The sequence below is a fragment of the Ursus arctos genome, unplaced genomic scaffold (genome assembly GCF_023065955.2).
Source record: "Ursus arctos isolate Adak ecotype North America unplaced genomic scaffold, UrsArc2.0 scaffold_3, whole genome shotgun sequence".
Taxonomy (NCBI): Eukaryota; Metazoa; Chordata; class Mammalia; order Carnivora; family Ursidae; genus Ursus; species Ursus arctos.
In genome coordinates, this window is record NW_026622985.1 from 17,239,886 (window position 1) to 17,265,325 (window position 25,440).

General features: G+C 42.1%; 1 long non-coding RNA gene across 5 annotated transcripts in view; it reads right to left on the reverse strand.

The window, feature by feature from the left end:
* LOC113266178 (uncharacterized) overlaps window positions 1–25,440 on the reverse strand; it is a 188,293-nt gene that overhangs the window by 94,927 nt on the left and 67,926 nt on the right. The window contains exon 1 of one of the 5 annotated variants that reach the window (XR_007188144.2): window positions 5,827–8,453. The exons of 3 other annotated variants lie outside the window; for them this stretch is intronic. This is a non-coding gene — a long non-coding RNA (uncharacterized LOC113266178). Of the gene's footprint in view, window positions 1–5,826; window positions 8,454–25,440 lie in introns of those variants that run through there. One more of the 5 variants, XR_008956254.1, reaches the window with a different exon arrangement.

A 25,440-nucleotide genomic window follows, 5' to 3' on the forward strand; every position in this document is an offset into this window, starting at 1 on the left:
ATTACTAGCAAAGAAATTGAATCAGTAACACAAAACTCCCAACAAACAAAAGTTCACGACCAGACAGCTTCCCAGGCAAATTCTACCAAATATGTAAAGAAGAGTTATCTATTCTTCTCAAACTATCTCATAAAATAGAAAAGGAAGGAAAACCGCTGAATTCATCCTATAAGGACAACATCACCCTGGTACCAAAACCAGATAAAGACACCACTAAAAAAGAGAACTTCAGACCGAGATCTCTGATGAACATAGATGAAAAAATCCTCAACAAAATACTAATAAATCGAATCCAACAATATATTAACAAAATCATTCACCACGAGTAAGTGAGATTATTCCCAGGATGCAAGGGTGGTTCAATATTCACAAATCAATGTTATATGTCACGTCAGTAAGTGAAAGGACAGAAACCATATGCTTATTTAAATAGATGCAGAAAAAGCATTTAGCAAAGTACAACAACCATTCATGATAAAAACCCTCTGCAAAGGAGGCCTAGAGGGAACATACCTCAACATAATAAAGGCCTTATGTGAAAAACTCACAGCAAACATTGTCCTCAATGTGGAAAACCGGAGAGCTTTTCCCCTAAGGTCAAGAACAAGACAAGGATGTCCACTCTCACCACCCTTATTCAACATAGTACTAGAAGTCCATGCCACAGCAATCAGACAAGAAAAAGGTATAAAAGACATCCAAATTGGTAAGGAAGAAGTAAAGCTTTCCCTATTTGCAGATGACATGATATTATATATAGAAAACAGTAAAGACTCCACCAAAAAACTAACAGAACTGACAAATGAATGCAGTAAGATCACGGGATATAAAAATCAATGTACAGAAATCTGTTGCATTTCTATATACTAACAGTGAAACAGCAGAAAGAGAAATTAAATTCCATTTACAACTACACCAAAAATAATAAAGTACCTAGGAATAAATTTAACCAAAGAAGTGAAAGACCTGTACTCTGAAAACTGTAAAACACTGATGAAAGAAACTGAAGATGACACAAAGAAATGGAAAGACATTCCATGTTCATGGATTGGAAGAACAAATATTGTTAAAATGTCTATATAACCCAATGCAATTCACACATCTAATGCAATCTCTATCAAAATACCAACAGCATTTTTCACAGAAGAACAATCAGTCCTAAAATTTGTATGGAACCACAAAAGACCCCAAATAGCCAAAGCAATCTTGAAAAAGAAAAGCAAAGCTGGAGTCATCATGACTGCAGACCTCAAGTTATATTACAAAGTTGCAGTAATCAAAACAGTATAGTACTGATACAAAAAAATAGACACGTAGATCAATAGAACAGAACAGAAAATCTAGAAACAAACCCACAGTTATATGGTCAATTAATCTTCAAGAAAGCAGGAAGGAATATCCAATGGGAAAAAGACAGTCTCTTCAGCAAATGGTGTTCGAAAAACTGAACAGCTACCTGCAAAATTATGAAACTGGACCACTGTCCTACACCACACAAAAAAAATAAATTCAAAATGGATTAAAGACCTAAATGTGAGACCTGAAACTATAAAAATCCCCTAAGAGAGCACAGGCAGTAATTTCTCAGACATTGGCCATAGCAACATTTTTCTAGATATGTTTCCTGAGACAAGAAAAATAAAAGCAAAAATAAACTATTAGGATAGCATCAAAATAAAAAGCTTCTGCAGAGTGAAAGAAACAATCAACAAAAATAAAAGGCAACCTACTGAATGGGAGAAGATATTTGCAAATGACATATCCAATAAAGGGATAGTATCCAAAATATATAAAGAACTTATACAACACCCAGAAAACTATCCAATTAAAAATGGGCAGAAGACATGAGTAGGCATTTCTCAAAGAAGACATACAGATGGTCAACAGAGAGATGAAAAGATGCTCAACATCACTTAACATCAGGGAAATGCAAATCAAAACCACAATGAAGTATCACCTTACACCTGTCAGAATGGCTGAAATAAATAACACAAAAACAATGAGTGTTGGTGAGGAGTTGGAGAAAAAGGAACCCTTGTGTACTGTTGGGGGGTATGCAAACTAGCACAGCCACTGTGGAAGACAGTATGAAGGTTCTTGAAAAAATTAAAAAATGAACTACCTTATGATCTAGTAATCACACTGTTGGGTATTTACCCAAAGAATACGAGAACACTAAATCAAAGGGATATACGTGTCCTCCTATGTTTACTGCAGCATTATTTACAACAGCCAATCTATGGAAGCAGCCCAAGTGCACGCTGATAGATGAATGGATAAAGAAGATGTGGTGTATATATACAATGGGGTACTACTCAGCCACAGAAAAGAATGAAGTCTTGCCATTTGCAACAACATAGATGGAGCTAGAGAGTATAATGCTAAGCAAATTAAGTCAGACAAATACCATATGATTTCACTCATATGTGGAGTTTAAGAAACAAAACAAACAAAGAAAGGAAAAAGAGAGAGAAAACCAAGAAACACTCTCAACTATAGAGAACAAACTGATGGTAACCAGAGGGAAGGGCAGAGGGGAAGGAATGGGTGAAAGAGGTGAGGGACTGAAGGAGTGCACCTGTCATGATGAGCACTGAGTAATGTACAGAATTGCTGAATCACTCTATTGTAAACTAATATAACACTGCATGTGAACTCTACCAGAATTAAGATAAAAACTTAAGAAAAAAAAAGTTAAAAAATAAGAATATGCTTTTTTCTATTGAGTTTGTGAATTGTTTTACGGTTGAGAAAATTGAAAGAGATCCAGGATGCCAGAAAATGCATCTGTTTTTCCCTTTTACCGCTACTCAGGCTGGAGCACTGGCATCCCTAATACCTGGCCATATGGATCTCTGTGTTAATCCATTCCTAAAATGTGTTGTCATGAGGACCATGCATGTGTTTGGACCGGAAGATGCTTGGAGCAGTCAAAATTTTGATGACACCTGTGACAGAGGAAGAAGAGGAAAGGCTTTCATCTTACAATGAGTAAACCAATGTGCAAAGACTGGAGCATGCCCTCCACAACTTCATGCCAGCCCGCAAGAAGTGTGAGATCAGAGTATTTCCTCCCGGGACCGCAATCTATTCCTAATTTCCTACTTAAAAGAAAACACCCAAGAAAAGAAAAAGAGAGATAATAAGTTGGTGTGTGTATAAACACTTATTCAATGTCTGTTTACAGAACGTCTAAGCTGAGCACAGCCTGGCACACAAAGCTAAATGAGAGATGGTCAGCTCCAGGCAGAAATTTCCTTCTAGAAAAGCAGATTAGATCAGACCAGATGGTGGGTTAGGATTCCCGCCCACCCCCACACCACGGCAGACCATCACTGGAAGCAGGTCATGCAGCCCCTCCTTCAAAACCTTTCCCTAAGTATGACAAAGTCCTCTCCATTTAATCCTGACTCTTCCTACATTTCCACCCTTCCCCCAGCACTCCCCACTCACCTCCAGCGTGTGGAGCTTCCTCCAAAAGCCATAAACAAGGTGTGACTTCACCCTGCCCACAGCCTGAGCTCTCTTTGCTGCAAAAATAGCTTTTCCCTTCCCCACCCCTAACACAGCACTTGGTCCAGCCCACCTCAGACTTCATCTCCTGAGGAACCTCTTCCCTTTCCCCTCCTGCAGGGAAACTCATCCCACCCTCCTTGCAGCCCACCTTGTTTTTGTAGCCTGGCTGGTCAGCCCCACCGGGAGAAGCAGTCTCCGCTGGTGTTATGTCTGCTTATCATTCTGATGGAGGCCTCAAGCTCGTGGCTCCACCGAAAGCCTGAGAGGCAAAGACCAAGCCTTTATCTCTTTTACTTCTATTCCCTCAAGCAGAGCATAGAGATACTTAAGAAATCTGCTGGCTTGACTGAAATAGAATACTGTAAGGGAGCCTATGCTACCCGTCTTCAGAGGGACGTCATACTAAGTGTCTTCAGATGGACCCCTAAAGAGTTTTGAAAGTCCAGGGAAAGGATAGAGGAAAGGGTCTTTGAAGTCACAGAAATTCCTTCAACAGCTTTTACAAAGTTGCAAAGCCAACTAATCAGAGTCTGAAATCTCAGAAGCATGCAAGTCTAAGAGCACGTGCTCCTACAAGTGTCAGGAGAAACCCTTAGCTAAAAGAACATGGATGGGGGTTGGGGAGGGAGGAAAAACACATTCTTGAGCTCTAGGGATTCTGTTGAGGTGACTCCTGAACCAAGGTCTGAAAAAGTTTAGGGTGTCTTCCCTCCTTCCCAACTCAAATATTCCAGCCACCTGGACAACACTTACTTGATTTCTCAAATCATCCAGAAAAATATACCCTCCTTCAAAATACTCCAGAAGTAGGGAAAAGTGGCACTGGACAAATGGTGGTGACATGTGTTTCAGGCACATCTGACTTGTTTTTTCACCATAGAGAGTCTGATTGTCGGTTTTGTTCCATTTCTAGCAGGGGCAAGCCAGTAACACCACAGGGAAGCCGACCCAGTGTGGTCCGCTTATTTGTGCCCTTTTCCTTAAACGCAATTCACCCAAATGCCACATGCCCTCATGTTGCCCCAGATCCCTTTGATCACAGAAAATATTTTGGACAATTTGTTCACAGTAAAGTGTTAGTGGCTCAAATGTTGTTTTTCCCAGAGTTGACCCGGGAGAGAAGACAACAATTAAACAAAGGGATGACTCTCTTATGGTAGAATTTCAGTGTGGCAGACAGGAGGAAGGAACTCTTGGTATCTCGGGGTGAATGACCTATGGTTCACCCAATACAAGACTTGTCGTGACTCCCTGTGCTGTCCATGCACGAAAGTAACTGGGCTGCCAACTGTGGCTGCCACCAGGGCATGCCGCCCGGATCTAGGACTGCAGGCAGCGTAAGTGCCTGAGTGGAGGTGAACCCACCACTGCATTTGCACTGAGGCCATGCTTCACATACACTGGACATAAGGGAAAGCCCATTTGTGTAAAACCCGGGGCTTGTTCAATGGGAGGTTTTGGCTCGAGGCGTCCACATCAGCCTGACTGAAGCCTTCTTAGAGCAGCAGCACAATCTAAGACTCTTTCTACCCAACCTTCCCACTTTCCCTTCTCCTCCCCAGGTCAGACTTACCACTTTGACTGCTCTCCCAGCCTTTTTCAGCTCCCTCCCCATTTTCCTCAAGGCACATTCCCCAAATTCCTTGCACTTCTAATCCTATCTCAACATCTGCTTCTTGGTGGGGCTGAACTAACACACCTGCTTGCTGCCCACCTCCTGTAAACCTGATGTAGTAAATGCCTCCAGTGTCTACATCACATCCTTCAGCCCACCTGTGTGAGCACACACTCACCAGGTGCTGACAGCATCCTGCCTCCAGCAAGAATCAAGGTAGAAACCTGTATCTCAGAGCCTTCCCCACCACCACAAGGGCCCCTGGTCTGAAGGCAAGCACAGATCTGACATGTAGGGGATGCTTACCTCCCAGGTGAAAATGCTCAGTCACTGGGAGCTCTGAGCTAGTGCATAAATGTCTCAGCCTCCTTCTGTAGCCTTCTTAGCAGGTCCCAGAGGAATGAAATGGTCATAGCAACACCCCCCACAATGCACCCTTAGACAGGCTTTCCCTTCTCCCCTGCCCCACTGTTCCTACTCCCTCCCTCCTGCTTCCTGGGATCACCTCCCAAATGAACTCCCTCTACCCAAGTCCTTGCCTCATGTTCTGCTTTCAAGAGAATCCAAACCAAAACACTTGTTATAGAAGTTATAGCAATGCAATCATGGAAACAAAACTCTTCTTTGAGAAAACAATGCTGGGTGTCCATATGCAGTGCATAATTGAAAAATATTCTATCTTTAAGTATGCATACCCAGTGCTTCCTTGAAGAGTGTAGTATCCAGCCTCCAAGATTGCCCCACTGTGGGTCACCTCCTGGTAATCATGCCCTTCCGTAGTCCCTCCCACAATGAATATGAATGGGACAAAGGAGAAGCGACCGTGAGTGATTTCCAAAGCCAGGTTATAAAAGCCATCACAGTTTCACCTTGGTCTCTTTAATCGCTCCTTCTAGGGGAAGCCCACAGCCACGTCACGAGGCCACTCAAGCAGTCCTGTGGAGAGGCCCATGTGGAAGTGCACGGAGGGCTCCTGCTAACAGCCATGTGTGTGCAAGTGGGTCCCCCAGCCTGAATCAGACCTTCTGAAGACCACAGCCCCACAACACATCTGACTACAACTTTATGAGAAATCACAAGCCAGAATCACCCAGCTAAGCTGCTCTGGAATTCTAGGCCCTCAGAAACTGTGAAAGAAAGTACATGATTCTTGTTTTAAGCTAAGTGCTGGCATTTGTTATACAGCAATAAATAAATAATAAGAAGGAAGATTCTGAATATTCTCACAGCTTCACATACAGAAACTCATTAACACTCATACCAATAGTGTGAGTAAGCACAGTTTAGTAGCCCAATATATATTTTTTCCATTCCCTCAGGGAAAATCTTTGCTCAACGCCCCAGCATGATGTAGTAAGATGAGTACAGTCTATTAACGGCCTTGAGAATGTTTAGAAAGTAAACCTTCCTGAGCTTCCATTTATTTATCTGTAAAACTTGAGCTGGGTGACAAGCAGGGCTCCCTCCCACATTCACATTCTATTATTATACGTCTATCTATTTAACTAAATAGGTTCTGCCTCCACTTTAAAGAGTAAAACAAAGAAATAAAAAATGAAGACTTAGCCAAACTTTGGAAATTAGGGTGTTTGTTAGGACAGGAAGAGTGGGCTGCTGGTTAAACATTAGCTTGAGGGACGTAAGAGAACAGACACAGATACTGACAGGGCAAAACAAATATTTAGTAAGTGGCTATCAGGTATCTCTCTTTAAAAGCAAAATATCATCTCTTAATAGTTGAAGAGTAATTCAGGATTTGAAAAAAGAAAAGTCGGGTGAGGAGTGACTTGGATAAATGGATTCTAAGCCAAATCTCAACTGCTTTTCCTATGCTCTGGTCTTCTGGGTTCACATCTTTGTGGGTGTGGAGTGTGCCTCACTCTACATAAACTTGGGTTCCACAGAGGCATCCTCTGGCACTGCTTTATGGCACTCCTGATACACCAGCTTTTTGGTTTGGAAATTGCCAGGGTGGTTTCTTGCTTTCTGCAAAATAGAACCTCCCCTGCTCCTCTCCTGGGGTACCTCCTGATCACACTGCCCTTTTTGTTCCATCTTCTGGTCCCTGGCATTTTGCGTTGTCTTTGCGTCAATGAATCAGTCATCTGTGCCCCTGGGAGCATTTACCTTACTTACTGATTCTGTTCCCAGGTTACCACAAGAGGAAACTGAGCCCCCTTGCCCATCCTTTAAATGCATTTCAGTTGATTTATTAATCTGTGCATTTACTTATGAAATAACTTGCCACCAAAACCACCTCAATTACACCATTTTTCTAAAGTAACTTGACCCACAGTAGCACAAACATTGGTAAAAAAATAATTATGCAACACCTATCATGTACGTATATAATTTCCATGTTTCAGATTTCTTACTCTTAGGGTCTATTTAAAGATTCTGAAAATGATCCAGTATTTTCTGAAAAAAAAAAAAAGATTCTAGACTGTCCTGTCATCTGGATTTTTTCTCTTTAATTCTGATCAACGTTCAAAGACAACCTAGGTGGCCATTGAACACACATAATCAGCAATGACTGGCTGTAAACAACCACAAGCTGGCCCTCCCTCCCTTTAAAGCCTTGTGAACATTTCCCAGTTGTGTAGTTGACCAACAGTGGGCTCCCGAAACTCATTAGGACTTGAACTCAAGGAACTTGATTCTGAGGGCTACAGTTTTTGCTCATCCTTGCTTTCTGCTATTTTGCATGCATTAAAATATGAATGTATTTATTGAGCACCCGCCATCCCTGGTACATAAGTACCATTGAATTTCACAATCACCGTAACCCTATTGGTTGGGAATTATCATCAGCATTCATCAGATAAGAAACCAAGACTCAGAGGTTATATCACTTGTCTGAGGCCACACAGCAGGTGAGGGGTGGAGGTGAGTTCAAACACAAGTTTGTTTTTTTTTCACTCCTGAAGTTGGTGTTTGCCCAACTTCCTTTTTCCATCTCGTAAAAATATTAAATTAACTGTACTCTTCTATTCAGATTTAACCTAGATGAATGAACAGGAATTTGATGTATAGCTTCATATTTGATTATTTCCCCACACTAACATCTGATTTTTTTCTCTAATAGCTGGTTTTTTAATTGAAGATAACATTGACATACGATGTTACATTAGTTTCAGGTGTACAACACAGTGATTCCACAATCCTGTACGTTGTGCTACAGTCGCCATGAGCGTAGTTGCCATCTGTCACCACACACTATTAAAATACCATTGACTATAATCCCTATGCTGTACCTTAGTCCCTGTGACTTATTGACTCCATAACTAGAAGCCTATACTTCCCACTCCCTTCACACATTTTGCCCACCCCTCACTCCCCTCCCCTCTGGCAACCATCAGTTTGCTCTCTGTCTTAATGACAGAGTCTATTCGTTTTTCTTTGTTCGTTTTTGTTTAGATTCTACATATAAGTAAAATCATAGGGCATTTGTCTTTCTCTGATTTATTTCACTTAATATAATACCCTCTAGGTCCATCCATGCTGTCATAAATAGCCAGATCTCATCCTTTTTATGGCTTAATAGTCCTTAATAATAATAGTGTGTGGGTGTGGGTGTGTCTACTAATGGATACTTAGATTGCTTCCATATCTTGGCTTTTATAAATAATACTGCAATAAACACAGGTATGCAGATATCTTTTCAAACTAGTGTTTTTGTTTTCTTTGGGTAAATACCCAGTAGTGGAATTATTGGATCATATGGTATTTCTATTTTTAATTTTTTGAGGAGCCTCCATACTGTTTCCACAGTGGCCGCACCAGTTTGCATTCCCACCAACAGAGCATGAAGGTTCCTTTTTCTCCACATTCTCATCAACACTTGGTGGGTTTTTTTTTTTTTTCGTCTGTTTGATTCTAGCTGTTCTGACAGGTGTGATGTGGTATCTCACTGTTCTTCTGATTTACATTTCCCTGTGATTAGTGATATGAGCATCTTTTTATGTGTCTGTTGACCATCTATATGTCTTCTTTGGAAAAATGTTTACTCAGGTCCTCTGTTCATTTTTTATTTGGGTTTTTGTTATTGAGTTGTATAAGTTCTTTATATATTTTGGATACTAACCCCTCATCAGATATATCATTTGCAAATATCTTTTCCCAGTCAGTAGGTTGCCTTTTTGTTCTGTTGCTGTGAGAGCTTTTTATTTTGGTGTAGCCCCAAAAGTGTATTTTTGCTTTTGTTTCCCTTGCCTGACGAGACATATCTGGAAAAATGTTACAAAGGCCCATGTCAAAGAGATTACTGCCAGTATTTTCTTTTAGTAGCCCCATATTTAAAACAAAAGAAAACAAGGCAGTGAAAAATGAAGTGCTTAGCCAGGGCCACTAACTCACTGAGTACAAAAGCAAGGATGGCAACAAGGCAATCTGGCTTTAGTGTCTGTGCTCTTGGCCTTGGTCGTGGGAGTTGTCTTGAGAAGAAAGTATCTGTATTTCTCAACTTATTCAGAATAATACTTTGTACCCTAAAAAATTTCCTCCCCTCTTTGGCATTTAAGCATAGGTCTTTTTTAGAAGTTGACTCCAGTTCAGGACATGATTTCTGACGTAGAGTAAACATTACTTTCTTCCAGGAAACACACTTCTAACATTATAAAATATCATTGGGAAAAAGTATTCAGTAATCAAAACTTCACTGCCAAGCTCTTTGGAGGCCCACAGACTCCTCAAGACAAGGCACTTCTTTCAGCCCATCAGCAATGTTTATTTGTCCTCAATGGATGTATGGAATTTTGTGGAGGCAATATGCAAACAGCTAGTGGTTAATCTTCCTTGAATTCCCACCACTGTAGTTAATCTGCATAGTTTGGCATTTGTTGATACTATCTTGTATTTTTGACCTTTTCTGTTAACCATCACCCTAGTTCAATGATCAGTTCTTTGAGTGAAAGACTAATGGCTTACATCTCCTCTACCCTCCGTAGTGCCTTGCATGTAATAGGCTCGCCAATGTTTGCTTATTTAAGACATGTCAAACCTTCAAAAATAAAAATCTTTCTATTTGTTCTCTGAACTGCTCCAAATTCCACAAGCTTCTCTTGCCTCTGGCACCCATCATTTCTGTGCCGAGAGTTGATTAGCCCACCCTGTCAGGCTGGAAATAGACAGAATGATAGTGTTCCAAGGGTTCTAACTGCGCCTAGTGGAACCACGCCAAAAACCACTGGAGGACTACTCTATTCAGTGCTGAACCCCACACTTTAGGAGGGACTTCAGCAAACTGGAGCTGCCCAGGGAAGGGCGACCTGAGAGAGAAAGGTCTGAAAACCCAACCATGCAGCAGACTGAAAGAGGCAGTGACGTTCAGTTTGGAGAAGACTATACTTGGAGCGCATGCTCAGGATTTGAAAAGCTGTCCTGGGAGAGGAGGACCATGCTCATTCTAACTGAGGGACACCCGAGCCTTACTCTCGCAAGCCATTGCCAATGGAATATTAATATGTGGCTATCAAGAAAAGAGTTGCGTGGGTGAATACATTTGGAAAATGCTACAAAGGCAATCCCCCTCTGAGATTCACAAGGCACGTTAGCATACAAAAGATTCTGAGAAAATCCTCTTATAAAGAAATCTTTGTCAGAGTTTACTTACCATCCTTAATATGCACTACAATCCTCTCTTTCATTTCCGCATATAGTGCCTACCAGCATCTCATACACAGAACATTGGGAAAAGCTGCCCTAAGAAACCAAACTGGGGCTGGTTTTCTGAAATTACCAGGAGGTGGACTTTGATACAGTATATAATATCTCCTACCATTCAGGCTAGCCAAAGACAATGAGCTGTCTTGTGAGGTCAGGAGTGCTGTGCCACCGAAGTTGTTCAAAACAGGCCAGATGCTGTGAAAAGTCATATATCAGGCCTGAAATTCTGGATTCTGTGATAATTGGCAGGAAAAAGAAGGAATTCCATATTGAAGTTTCCATGCTCAGTTGGTCTTCCGTCTGAAATCAGGGATCTCCACTGCCTCACTCTTCTTGTGTTCCAATCACACTTATAGCATTATAATTATTTATAAACATGTCTGTCCTTCCAGACAATGACTCAGTCTGCAGAACACAGTCCACCTGCTCCTCAGTTATACAATGGAAACGATAATAGTACTTACACCATAAAGTTACTTTAAATGTTAAAATAGTTATTTCATATAAGTCACTTGGAATTGTGTCTGGCACTGCTCAATAGATCAGCAAATATTTTTGTAATTATATATGTTGGGGCAAGAGCAACTTTGAGAACTCTTACACTAGACATTAAATTCTTTGAGATCACCATCTATTTCTTATTTTTGTCCTCATTGCTTATTACTCTCCTAGATATATAGAAGGCGTTTAATTTAGTCTTATACAATACATGGATAGGTGGAGGAAGGGATGGAGTGATGATCTTGTCTCCATTTCAAGCTCTTGGTGTCTCCATGGGCCTGGCCCATCAACATCTCTCTCCAAGCCCACTGTACAGTTGCGAGTCTTCCATAAGGGACACCACTCCCCTTTCCTTTTCTTAGGGGCACTGTAATTTTAGAGCAGCAAGACTTCTCAATTTTTTCCACTGAAGCACCCTTTCTATGCAGGAGAATGGTCAGAACTTTCCTTCCCTTCCAAAGTCTGGGGGCGTGGCTTAAGGTAACCCAAGCTCAGTATTTTTTCTAAGTCTGATTTTTATTTTAAAATTCAAGAAAATTTACAGTTTATATCATATGTCTGTGCTTTTAAACAATATTTTAAATTTTCACCAACTGGTAAAATTGATGTTCTACAATATGTGGTGTTCATCCTGTAGCTTCCAGCCCCTCTGAGACTCGGACGTGTACCTTCAAGACATACACAGCCCTCCAGTTCCAGAAATCTAAAACTTCTCTTCACCTAAATCCACTTGCTCTATTTTGTTTGTTCTGTCTGTAGACCTATACCCTGGAGTTTGAAGTTTCAGATCCATTTTTGTTTCTGCCAATAATAAATCTCTAACAGCATTCTGGAAGGCAAGGACTTTGTCACATTTATTGATGTATTTGCTTTGAGGCATAAATGGAGAAGACACAGACATGGAGTCTAAGGACATTCTGTCTGACAAAGAAAAAGGACCATTTATACAACTTTTAAAGTAGCAGTTCTCAATTTAAACTACCCCTGAAGGCCAATTAGAATAAAAAGTGTTCAGAGGCTTTTGAGGAATGTATTACATAGAAGAGAAGTGCTGGAAATCTAACTGGCTCAAAAGAATTTTTTTAACACACAAACATGTTATAATTTCAAAATATAGGCCAGGACTTCATCCTGCTAAGTGCTTTCTGTTTCCAAGCTTATCTGAAAAGTTTCTAATTAGCTGTACTGTTTCGCTTACCAACTCCTCGGGCCCAATCCTCTAATCTACCCAGAGTTCCTTCTCCATCGGACTTCCTACTTGAGAAGCAGGATTTCACTTCAAGTACTGAATGAGAAAACAAGGGCCTGAAGAAATGTTAGACTTAGTAATATAGAAAGTAATACTTTGGGGGCACTTGGGTGGTACAATCTGTTAAGCGTCCGACACTTGATTTCAGGTCAGGTCATGATCTCAGCGTTGTGGGATCAAGTCCCACATCAGGCTCTGCGCTCAGCATGGAGTCTGCTTGAGATTCTGTCTCTCCCTCTTCCTCTGCCCATCTCCCTCCTCGTGCACCCACACTCACTCACTCTCTCTCTCTCTCAAATAAGTAAATAAAACTTTTTTAAAAAGTTATTTTTTTAAAGAAAAAAATTGTACCTAGACTGATGCTCACTCATCTGGAATATAAATAGTATTGCCCCTTCTCACCCCACAGGAAGGGTTGGGTTTTGCAACTCCTCACCCCAAGCCCAGTCCCAAGCCCCCAGCTGAGTCAAAGCCCCAGATGCCCCGATTCAGCCAGAAGGGAAGATGGTAGGAAGACCTTCCGTCTGAAGTTGAATACATGGAGTAATTTTCCCCAGATTTCATCAAGGCCTTGACTTTAGTGACAGAATCTGGAAATTTCTGCTTCTCACCAAGATGGAGTGACAGGGAATGTATTTATTCTCAATCTCGAAAAAACTTTTAAAAAATTATATATATATGAAACTCTGGTTTACAAGACACTGGACACCATATGCAACAAAGAAAGCGATCCCTTAAAGAGAGGAAACGAACAAGAAATGAACCCAGGCAAGCGTGACAGATTCGGAGTCAAAGAAACACAGCTGAAATGCCAAGAAGACCATGTCAGCCAGGATGCCCGTGATCTGTGCACAGGGCAGAACACACTGGTTAAGGAGAGAACTGCACAGAGAAAGAGGGAGAGCACGAGTGCATGCTCCAGAGATCTGCAGGGGGAGTTCCCCTGGAGTACTCAGCAGAGTACTGATAAGAGCATGAGTGTGAGAACTGCCCGTACGGTCAGAGGGAACAGTGCCTGGCACACACACAGACCCAGGATTAGTGCCTGTTCCTGCCAACCACACCAGAAAACATGATCATTCACGGGCTGCGTGGCAGATACTCAAAAGTGCTGAGCATCAGTAGTGAGGAATAATTAACCCTAAACTAAAGACAGTTCTAGCTCTGCCTAACAATCTAAAAGGCAAGCTCTGAAAGGATCCAACTGTTCCAAGTAAATGAATTGCATCCCAGAACATAGCTCATTCATATTTATAAAAATATATAAATATCCAGTATCCAACAAGGTAAATCTTGTAAGATCCAATCAAAATCACTAGACATGAAAAGAAGCAGAAAACTACAATTCATTATAAGGAGAAAAAACACTGAGATGAAGCAAACCCAGAATGGATACACTTGCTACAGCTGCAGAAAAGTAGTTTACAATAGTTATCATACCTATATTGCTATGTGCAGAAAGCTGGAGAGCATACTGAACATGCTAAAGGAGAGACATGAAGATATTTTTAAAAGACTCAACTTCCAGAGATTAAAATTACAACATCTGTGATGAAAAATACATTAGATGTGATTTAAAGCAGATTAAACATTACAGAAAAAAAGACTAGTGAATTTGAAAACACACCAGAAGAAGCTATTCAAAATAAAACACAGGGAGGATAAAGACTCAAACATAAATGAACAGAGTATCATTAAACTGTGGAAAAACATCAAGGAGCCTAATATACATATAATTATTACAGTCTCCAAAGGAGACAAAAGAGAGGAAGAAACAGAAATGTGTGAATAAATCACACCTGCATTTTTTCAAATTTTCCAAATTTCTTAATTTTTCAAAATTCCAAGAAGTTCAAACTTCTGCACAAACATAAGACACATAAATAAAACTATACCAAGGCATATTATACATCAAATTTCTGAAAGCCAGTGTTAAAGGGAAAATCTCAAAACCAGATAGAGAAAAAGACACCTTACATTCAGAGGAACAAAGACAAGCATGAATTTTTTTTGTAAGAAATAAAGGAGGTTAACAACAAAGCAACGTCTTTAAAGTACTGAAAGAAGAAAACAGTCTACACTCCGTGGGAATCTCTTTTAAGAATATAAATGAAATAGACATTGAGACATAGAAAAGGGATAAAGGAAGTCCTTTAAGAAGGTAAGAATGAGGAAGGGAAGAAATGGAAAGGAAATGATGTCACTTGGAAATGTGAATCCATACTAAAGACTGAACACCTGGGAAACAGTAAATATGTTCCTAAGATTTTTTTTTTTTTTTTTTGCTTACTAACTCTTTAAGACAATTCCCTGTTTAAAATGGATAATATTTCATGACCAAGGGGAGTGGAGTTTAACCCCAAGAATGCAAGGTTAATTTAACACTGAAGAATCAATCAACATTTTATAAATATAATTCACCATATTAGCATATTAAAATTTAAAAACCACACGATCGGGGCGCCTGGGTAGCGCAGTCGTTAGGCGGCTGCCTTCGGCTCAGGGCGTGATCCTGGCGTTCCGGGATCGAGTCCCACATCGGGCTCCTCCGCTGGGAGCCTGCTTCTTCCTCTCCCACTCCCCCTGCTTGTGTTCCCTCTCTCGCTGGCTGTCTCTCTCTGTCAAAATAAATAAAATCTTAAAAAAAATAAATAAATAAAAATAAAAATAAAAATAAAAACCACACGATCATCTCAATAGATACAGAAGAAACACGTAATAAAATCCAACATTATGGGGCGCCTGGGTGGCACAGCGGTTAAGCCTCTGCCTTCGGCTCAGGGCGTGATCCCGGCGTTATGGGATCGAGCCCCACATCAGGCTCCTCCACTATGAGCCTGCTTCTTCCTCTCCCACTCCCCCTGCTTGTGTTCCCTCTCTTGCTGGCTGTCTCTATCTCTGTCAAATAAATGAATAAAATCTTTAAAAAAAAAAAAATCCAACATTACTTCTGCTAAAAACTCTAGACAAAGAAGAAAACAGAAGGTAACTTTCTTAATCAGATAGAGAGCACCTATGAAAAACCTATCATTAACATCAGATGAGGAGTAAGACTAAATTCGCACAGAAATGTGTACATAGAATAGACAAACAGCTCTGAAAAAGAAAAAGAAAACTGAAGGATTAATATCACCTGATTTCAATGTTTATTATAAAGCTACAGATATCAAGGCAGCGTGATGTTAGTGTAAAGATAGACAAATAGATCAATGGAAGACCACAGAGTCCAGAAACAGAATCACACATGTGTGTGTGAACAGTTGATTTTCAAAGAAGGTACGAAAGCAATTCAGAGGAGAAAGGATAGTCTTCTCAATAAATGATGATGAAACAATTGTATATACACACACGCACACACACACACACACACACACACACAGAGACTTTGATCCATACATCACACATATTTAAGAATTAACTCAAAACTGGAACGCCTGGGTGGCTCAACTGGTTAAGTATTCCAACTCCTGATTTCAGATCAAGTCATGATCGCAGGATTATGAGATGGAGCCCTGTGTCAGGCTCCCCGCTGGGGGTGAAGCCTGCTTAAGATTCTCTCTCTACCTTTGCCCCTCCCCCCGATCCTCTCTCTCTCCCTCTTAAAAAATAAAATAAAATAAAATAAAAAAATGAATCATATCTAAATATAAACCTGGAACTATAAAACTGATAGAAGGAAACCTAGGAGAACATTTTTGTGACATGTGTTAGTATTATAGCTAAGAAATCTTCACCTAAGTGCACAATCCATAACCAGAAAAAATTAATAAACCAGACTTCATTAGAAATAAAAACTTCTCTTTCAAAGATACCCTTTAAAAAGATTTTATTTATTTACTTGACAGAGAGAGAGAGAGTATAGGGGGGCAGAGGGAAGGAAGCAGAGGGGGAGGGAGAAGCCGACTCCCTGCTGAGCCTGTCAAATGCTGAACGGACTGAGCCACCCAGGCACCCCTCTTTGAAAGATACTCTTAAGAATGAAAAGACAAACCACATATTTGGAAAAATTATTTACAAATCACACATCTGATAAAGGACTTATAACCAGAATATATAATAAACTCCAAAAACTCAATAGCTAGAGAACAACAAACCATAAAAAAATGGGCAAAAGATTTGAATGGACAGTTCATCAAAGATGATACAAAGATGGCAAACAAACACATTTAAAAAAACTGCTCAACATCATTGGGCATGAAACTCAAATTCAAGTCACAGTGAGACACCATTATACACCTACTAGAACTGCTAAAATGTTAAAAAGTAAACATACTGAACTTGGTGTGGTGTAAAGGAACTACTACTCTAATACACTGAATGCAAAATGGAGAACTGCATTAGACAACAATATGTTAGTTTCTTAAAATGGTAAACATACTCTGCCATATGACCCAACCATTCAACTCCTAATATTTCGCCAAAAAATGAGAGCAGACATCCATGGTGCATAAGTGTTCACAGCAGCTCAATGTGTAAGAGCCAAAACTCTTCATCAGTAATAAAAAGGAATGAGCTATTGATATGCACAACCTCAAATATAATCTCAAAATAATAATGCTGAGTGCAAGAAGTAATAAAAAAAACAAACTTTGATTCTGTTTCTATAAAATTCTTAAAGTGCAGATGGGTGGTGATAGTTTCGTGGACATATACATATGACAAAAACATTCAACTGAAGGCTCTAAAATGTGTAGTTTATTCTAGGTCCTTTATACCTCAGTGGAGTTGGTAAAAAAACAAAAAAATAAAGGCAAAAAGAAAATAAATGCTAGCTTGATTAAACCAGTAAAAGTAAGAAAAGGGATAAAGAGGAATCAGCGAAATAAAATAACAAACATAATGTAAGTTGGCAGAAGATGAGCGTTATCAACTGTCATTAAATGTAAATAAACTGAAATAACCTGTTAAAAGACAGAGATTATCAAATTGCCTTAAAAACAAATCCAGGGGGGCCTGAGTGGCTCAGCTGGGCAAGCATCCGACCCTTGGTTTTGGCTCAGGTCATGATCTCGGGAGACTGAGCCCCATGTCAGGCTCCGCACTCAGTGTGGAGTCAGATTGAGTTTCTCTCTCCATCTGCCTCTGCCCCTCCCTCCCGCACTCTCTATCTAAAATAAATATATAAATCTTAAAAACAACAACAACAACACAACAGTCATGTACTGTATGAAAAAAAAAAAAGTTGCAAATAATGGAGTGGGCAAGGGATACCAGGCATATGCAAATAAAGGGAAAGTGGAGGAAGCACGCTAATTAAAACAAACAAAAAGAGACCTACTGGGGGCAAACTTGCCTGATCTGGAAAAATTATAATGTTAGTAAATCAATGATCTGCCTTGAATAGGTATGAGTTAAAACCTGGGATACTTACTGATGTAATTTTACATAAATGATGATCCAAGATAGAATCCTGTGTTAATTTTTAAATTAATAATCTATCTAAGAGTTTTTTAAATAAGCATCTTGTCCTATTTGGAGGTTCTTGGAATGAAACTATCTGCTTGGAGGTACTCGTTGAATGATACATTGTGCTAGCCAGAATCTTTTATACCCAAGGCTTCTAAATTATTGCTCTTAAGTAACTATATGTATTGAGAGTCCAGGGGAAGGGGCGATTTGTAATTTAACCCATGACTTACTAGCATTTTATCATTTGGAAGAAGACTGGAGGACACGGGTTTAATGTATTCTTCCTTTGCTAAACATTGGCAGACAACAGATGTGACTCATCTTGGATAAGAAACCTCTCTTGTGATTCCCCCTTTCTTTGGGCCATGTAATGACCGGCTCTGTAATTTGTCCTTCGTTACTGCTCTCATCCTCAGTCCAGAGAACCCACCAGGGTGGGGAAGAGGGAAACAAGGATTGTGTCCAATCGATGACATGCCTGATTGGCTCCCTACGAAGGGCAGAATTCAGTAAATACTCATCGAAGTCCTTAGTTGTTCCTGCCAATGAGAGTCTGGAACCGCACTTCTCACACTTTCGCCCGCATCAGAATCACCTGAGGGTTTTTACAACAGATTTCTGGGTCCCGGCCCCAGGGTGGCTGACTCAGGAGGTCTGGAGTGGGGCTGAGGATGCGTGTTTCTAACAAGCTCCCAGGCACCACAAGCTATGATGGGGGAACCACACCTTGAGAACCACTTCTGTTTCACCTGTTTCAGCTTCACAGACACATCTTCAGGCTTTAGTCACTTCTCTTGCCATTTTGGGGATTTAACAAATCTGGTGGCACATGTGGTGCCGCCTCCCTCATTCCCCACCTCATTCCCCAGCTCGCGAGTGCTTTGGCCTCACAAGCCGGCACACTCAGAGACCTGCAGGGCAACTTGGGCATCAAGAATGAAGCAAACACACAGATCACTTTCTGAGGCACCAGTGAGGTAAGGAAGCAGGGAGCCTTTACTGCCTTCCCTGCCTCTGGCTCATCACTGAGGAGGCTGCTGCCACCACTGCCAGGGTCTGTGCGCCAGACGCCCAGCGGGCTTGTCAGACTGCAGGCAGTCTCCAGAACAATCAGTCTGTGGGTCTGCTCTGCAGCGGAAGACCTACAGCGCTCAGGGATGAGTGCTGCACGGCAGGTGGGGTGAGAAGGTAGTGGCTGGAGAGAAAAAAACAGGTGGACCAGTAAGGGTTGCTGGGATCTCCCAGCCAGTGCCCCCCTGCCCACCCCAGAGGCTAGAGTTTCCCACTCAGTACTTGCAAACCCCTCAGACATTAGGTCTACAAAACGCAGGGCAAGAAACAGTGGTTTCACTGGCGCTTTTGTTCTTTCATTCATTCAACAAATATTTGTTTGAGCTTCTCTTTGTGCTGGGCTCTGGGTTAGATCTTGGGATCAAAAGAGATTAAAACACAATCTCTTGCATCAAGGTGTTCACAGTCTGGGGTAGGAGATGGACAACAAACAGGCAGTCCCAGTGAAGGATGATACGAGGCAGTATACGCTGGGGGCAAAAAGCTCTGGAGCCGGAACACACATATTCAAATCCTGTGTGACTCTGGGCCAGTCACTTAACTTCTCTGGGCCTCCATGCCCTTATCAGTAAAGGGGAACAACAGCAGTGCCTGCCCCATAGATAGGTCTGATGGAAGGTGTAAATGAGTTAACATATGCAAAGTGTTTAAAACTCGCCTGGTGCCAAGTCCTGATTGTTAGTTCTTGTTCATACTGGCATGGCAAAGAGAAAGGTGCAGAGGACATCAGGGAGAGGTCAGGAAGCCAGACAGAAAACTAACCACCTCTGGGAGCTGCAGCTTGCCTTTTGTAACATGAGCAGATCAAAACAGAGGATCCCAGGGCCCCTTCCAGTAGGAGAGCCATGGGCTAGAGGTGCCTTCTAGTGGACAACTACTACGTACCCTGAGTGCCAGGAGCTGGGCCCAAGAAGTAGTCAGAATTTCTCCTGCTTCAGACATGTGTGAGTTAGAGAGAGGGGGAGGATACAGTTTCACTTGGATTCACAGGAGGTCTGACATCTCACAGCCAAGTGCACCAACTGAGAACAGCCAGGGTGGTTCCCGTGATCCGGCAGGCCTCCCCCTTGCCCAGGGCCTCGGCACGGAGGAGTCACATGCCCCCTTTCTGTGCATCTCTCCTCCCCACACCCTCAATGCCACCAGCTCCATCTCTGGGCCCATTTTCATCTATTTGTAATTGCCACTAAAAGCCTGTGATTTTGCACATACATCTGCTCTCTTGGCCAGACAGACTACCAGCACCACAGCATACGCTCGCTGGGAACTTCCAGGGGCTATGGGCCAAGGCTTTCGGGAACGTACCCTCTGTCCAATAACACTCAGGTCAGGAAAGGACACTGGATGACACTTGAAGAACACTGGAGCAAGGCTGGCAATTCCTTGGACAGTGACTCAGAGGTAGCAGGCAGGGTAAAAACAGGCCAGCAGAAAGTCCATCATTGTGCAATGCAGACCATACCCTCCTCTTGGCCACCGATCAAGGGTGACTCTGGCCACGTCCATCACCTTCACTGGGCTTAGCTGGAAAGGATGGTGTCCAGCTCACAACCTCCCAGCACTCACATGTCCTAACAGTGACAGTTGTGAAGAATGGAGAAATGACCAAGCAAATTCAGAGGGCCCCCAGGGTCTATCTCGTATTATCTTACTCTCTATCACTTCTTACCTTCTCCTTTCTTCTCCACTCCAACTAAGAAAATAAAAGGGGGCAGGGGTGTGGAGAACCAAGCCCTTGGAAAACCTGGATGCTAATTTTTTTTTATTTTAATGTTTTTTTATTATATTATGTTAGTCACCATACAGTACATCCCTGGTTTCTGATGTAAAGTTTGATGATTCATTAGTTGCGTATAACACCCAGTGCACCATGCAATACGTGCCCTCCTTACTACCCATCACCAGTCTGTCCCATTCCTCCACCCCCCTCCCCTCTGAAGCCCTCAGTTTGTTTCTCATAACAGTGGGTTTGGTGAGCCCTGGCCAGCTGCCCTCGGGAACTTCCAGCTCAGCCATCCTGTGTTCCTGGGGCTGAAAATACCAGAGCATGTGATGGAGCAGCTGCAGTTAAATTTAGCCCTGGCAAACCCAGGCAGCCTGGGAGCTCGAAGCAGCAGAGTGGACCCACGAATGCACCCATCACAGGTGTGAGAACCTCCAGCTACGTGCAACAGCCAGTGTGAAGGAGAACAAGGGAAGGGAGATGGAGTGGGGGGAGGTTCGAGGCCCAAAGGCATGTCTCTCGAGGTAGCCCTGCCAGGACCCATCACAGCCCGGTGCTGCCATCAACACAGATGAGTGAGGCACAAAAATGGAAAGAAGATGGTGGTGACCGTGCCTATTTGCAAGGCAATGTCCCCTCCAAATCCACCGAAATTTAGCCATGTTAGCCAAATAAAATCCTGTTTTATGTCTGCCGACTTTCAGTGTGACTCCAGGGTCTACCTGTGTGGAGTAGGCAACCCCATGGCCATTCATTCTTTCTTTCTTCCGTCTCTTGTTAAAATGCCAATGGTCATGGGCTTTAAGATTTCTTAGCTAACGCAGTTATCCTGACTGATCCCTTTGTTTCAGAAAGAAAGGAAGAAGAAAAGAAATGATCAGCATATATAAATTAATTAATTGGTAAACAAGCATTTATTAATATGTTCAGAACGAATTAAATGTTAGCTGTATAAAGTAGCAATTGTTGACTGCAAAGAACACTTGGCTTAGAGTCAGAAGTCTTGAGTTTAAACCCTGGCTTTGAACACCCACTAGGAAATTAATTAACTTCCTTCCCTAAGCTGCAGGTTCCTCTTTGGTAGAAGAAAAATAATATGCCTACCTTGGACTGCTATAGAGATTAAATAACTCCGGACGGTATTGAACACGAGATAATTTATACACAGTAAATGTTGTATGAACTTTAATCATCTGAGAGCCAAGTTCTGTAGGACAGGGACAAAGAGTAGTAGGGGAGGTAGGTGGTGGGACAGCCTTTCACCCACCAGAGCCTTCCTGGAAGCTGAGAACTGCCCCAATTTTGAGTTAGAGGGTTTCCAAGCCACATGGGGCCACACTGCCCCCCAGTGTCCATTTGCCACACTGCAGCCGCTCTTAACACTGATTCACCCCTGGCCTTTTTCTCTTTTGCCATTTGAGATCCTGCAATATGAGGCCAGTAGACTTACTTCATCATTTCTACTCCACGTGAGCCCCTCATGCAGTCTTGTGCTGAGCTAGGTGGTTGTTGAGGGTAACCTGAGACTGTAATGCCCTAGCTTGTCCCATCACCCAAGCAAGCTGCCTGCACTGGGGGGCATCTGGTTATCCTCTCAGATCCAGCATTTACACAGATTTCTAGCCCTGACAGTGTACTGGAATACCCTGGAGGGGTTTTAAAATAAATAGCCATTTGTATATCACACCCTACTCCAGACCTACAGACAGAATCTCAGAGGATAGACTGGAAAATCTATATAAAAAAAAACCCAAAAACCTCAAGGGATCCCCAATTCAGCCAATTTTGAAAACACGTTGCTTTATCCCTTACTGTGCTGGCTCTAGTCACCTCCTGGGTCCATCTTAGCTTTGTAAACAACGCAAGCAAGAAAAAGTGCTCCCTGTACTGAAAATTAGTGTTCACGCAGAGCTGAAAAAGTGAGGGGTAAAGAGCCAGGTAAGAGGGAGTAGACGGAGAACAAGAGAAAAAGAGAGACTAAGAAACACACAGAAAGGCAGAAAGAGGGGAAGGGAAACAGAGGCACGCACATGCTCATGCACACACAGAGAAAGATGGGGGAGAAACAGAGATGGGGAAGGAAGGCACATTCTCATGACTGGACTAACACTGTGGTATGGCAAGAGACAACCTAAACCAAATCAATGGACGAGTCCCTGGTAAAGAAAAACCTTTTCAGTCGAGGCATGGGGTTATCATCTACGATATGCAAAACCTCTTACATATTGGCAAAGACACAAACAACACAATAGAGAAATGAGCAAAGATATGAGGAAATAACCTAAACAGCCAACACATGAAAAGGTGGGTGAGCTCGCTAGTGGTTTGGGAAATGCAGATTATTACTTTAAACCCATGAGGTTGGCAAAAATCAGAAAACCATGCACCTACTGCTTGGTAGGATATAGGGAAAACGGATTTCTTTAAATCTTGATGGTAAAAATGTAAATTATCATAGAACTTTGAAAAGCTATCTGATACCTTCTAACAAAATTTATCACTCATCATTCAATTCACCTGTTCCATTCCTGGGCCTTGATGCCCTAGAGCTTGAAAACAATAGTACATAATGATGTATGTTCAGGAATGTTAACTATGGCATTGTTCGTGGTAACAAAAACATTGGTAATAAAGGGAAAGTCTGTTAATATAGCACTACTGAATTAATGTTGATACATCTAGCCCACTTAATATGATTTTATACAGCAATTAGGAAGAATGAATAAAAGCCATATCACCATTCAAATTTTAGGGATTAGGTATTGTGGTAGAAAAATAAGGCAAAAAATGTTTATAATATTGTCATTTTTGTAAAACAGTGACAAAAACTTTGGTCGCACGTGTGTATGTGTTGTGGGCATGCACACGTGTGTGTGCATACATGCACGGCCAGAGTTCACATTCGGCCAGTATACACTGATGGAGCCACACTGAATGTTGATTCGTACTCTGCGATACTGGTTGCTACATGTTTCGAATGGCACTCCTGCATGTCTGCGTATGAGTACTCCTTCATGTTATTGTGTAGGAGGACATAAGAAATACGGAGAAAAATCCAGACAGGTACAAACTAGGCTCTTAACATAGATTACTTGGGAAGGAAAAGGTGGCTTCTCTGGGTAGACCTGGGGGAGAAAAAGAGGGGTAGCCAACCTAATAAGGACAAGAAAAAAAATGTGAAACAATCATAATTATGCTATGCACTTACGTAAAATTTATATATATATTTCTGTGTATACAGAATTTCGTAAAATATAACAGTTAAGGGGTGCCTGGGTGGCTCAGTCAGTTGAGCACCTGACTTTTGGTTTCTGCATGGGTCGTGGTCTCAGGGTCTTGAGATCGAGAGCACCACATCGGACACCGAGCTCAGCACGGAGTCGGTTTGTCTCCCTCCCTCTGCTCCTACCCGACTTGTGCTCTCTCTCTAAAAGAGATAAATAAAATCTTTTTAAAAATATATATCGGGGCGCCTGGGTGGCACAGCGGTTAAAGCATCTGCCTTCGGCTCAGGGCGTGATCCCGGCGTTACGGGATTGAGCCCCACATCAGGCTCCTCCGCTATGAGCCTGTTTCTTCCTCTCCCACTCCCCCTGCTTGTGTTCCCTCTCTCGCTGGCTGTCTCTATCTCTGTCAAATAAATAAATAAAATCTTTAAATATATATATATATATATAAAACAGTTAAGAGCTTATTAGTCAACATTGTAATAATGTTGTATAACAAACCAAACCCAAAATCTCAATGACATACAAAAAAAGGCATCTTTTTCTCACTCATAGATCTATGGACAGGCAAGTATAACTCCTTTGGGCTGTAGGTCAGCTCCCTGTGACTCTCATTCTGAAACCAGAACTATCTGGGACATGTGGTTCTCATGGATAAGGACAGCAGCACAAGAGGTCAAGCTAACCCATGCAAGCACATTCAAATCTGTTCATGGACTGATGTCACTATCATGACAGCATAAGATGTCTTCTTTTTTTGTCCCACTTTTTAACAACTCATTAGGCATCTATCCATGAAGAGTGCCTCTGTGGGAACTGTGGGATCCAGCACCTTATGTCAAGGGACCCCGAAGAAGTCTCACCACCTGTGCAGCCAGTAACAGGCAGAGAGACATTGGCATAGACTGTAAAACCAGCAGGAGCCAGTAAGTCTGCCCCAACCCCTCTAGGCTGTGGTCTGGAAAACCTAGAAAGTGCTGACTTAGACAGAAACCCACAACAAAAGAGACTTTGTAAAAGTCCAGCCTTCCAGAGGGGATTTCAGCATGGCTTTGGGGGTAAAAATACAAGTTTTGCCACACTGGAGAAGGTACGAGGAATTGCACCAGCACTACCCCTGCTCCTAGGCCACACTGTGCAGGGCTGACCTAGAGAGCCCTTACCACCTCCCCCACAGGATAAGAAAAGAGCAGCGAGTAAGGGTTCAGCTTCCCCAGCCATGCTGGATGCTGCCAGAAAAACCCCTTCTTAGCAACACCCAGACTGCTGAGGTGGGACCTCCTATGACTGGCAGGAGGGAGGAGTTCAGAAAAGAGGCAGGTAAGAATGCCAAAGGGTAGTAAAGGGATGTGATTTCTGCTGACAGTGCTCAGGACTTGAGCAGGAAGTCTGCCCACAGCCTCTGGGTGAACCTGACCTGAAGACCTGCCCAGTGGCCCAGGGGCACCCCCAGCATCCTGAGTGC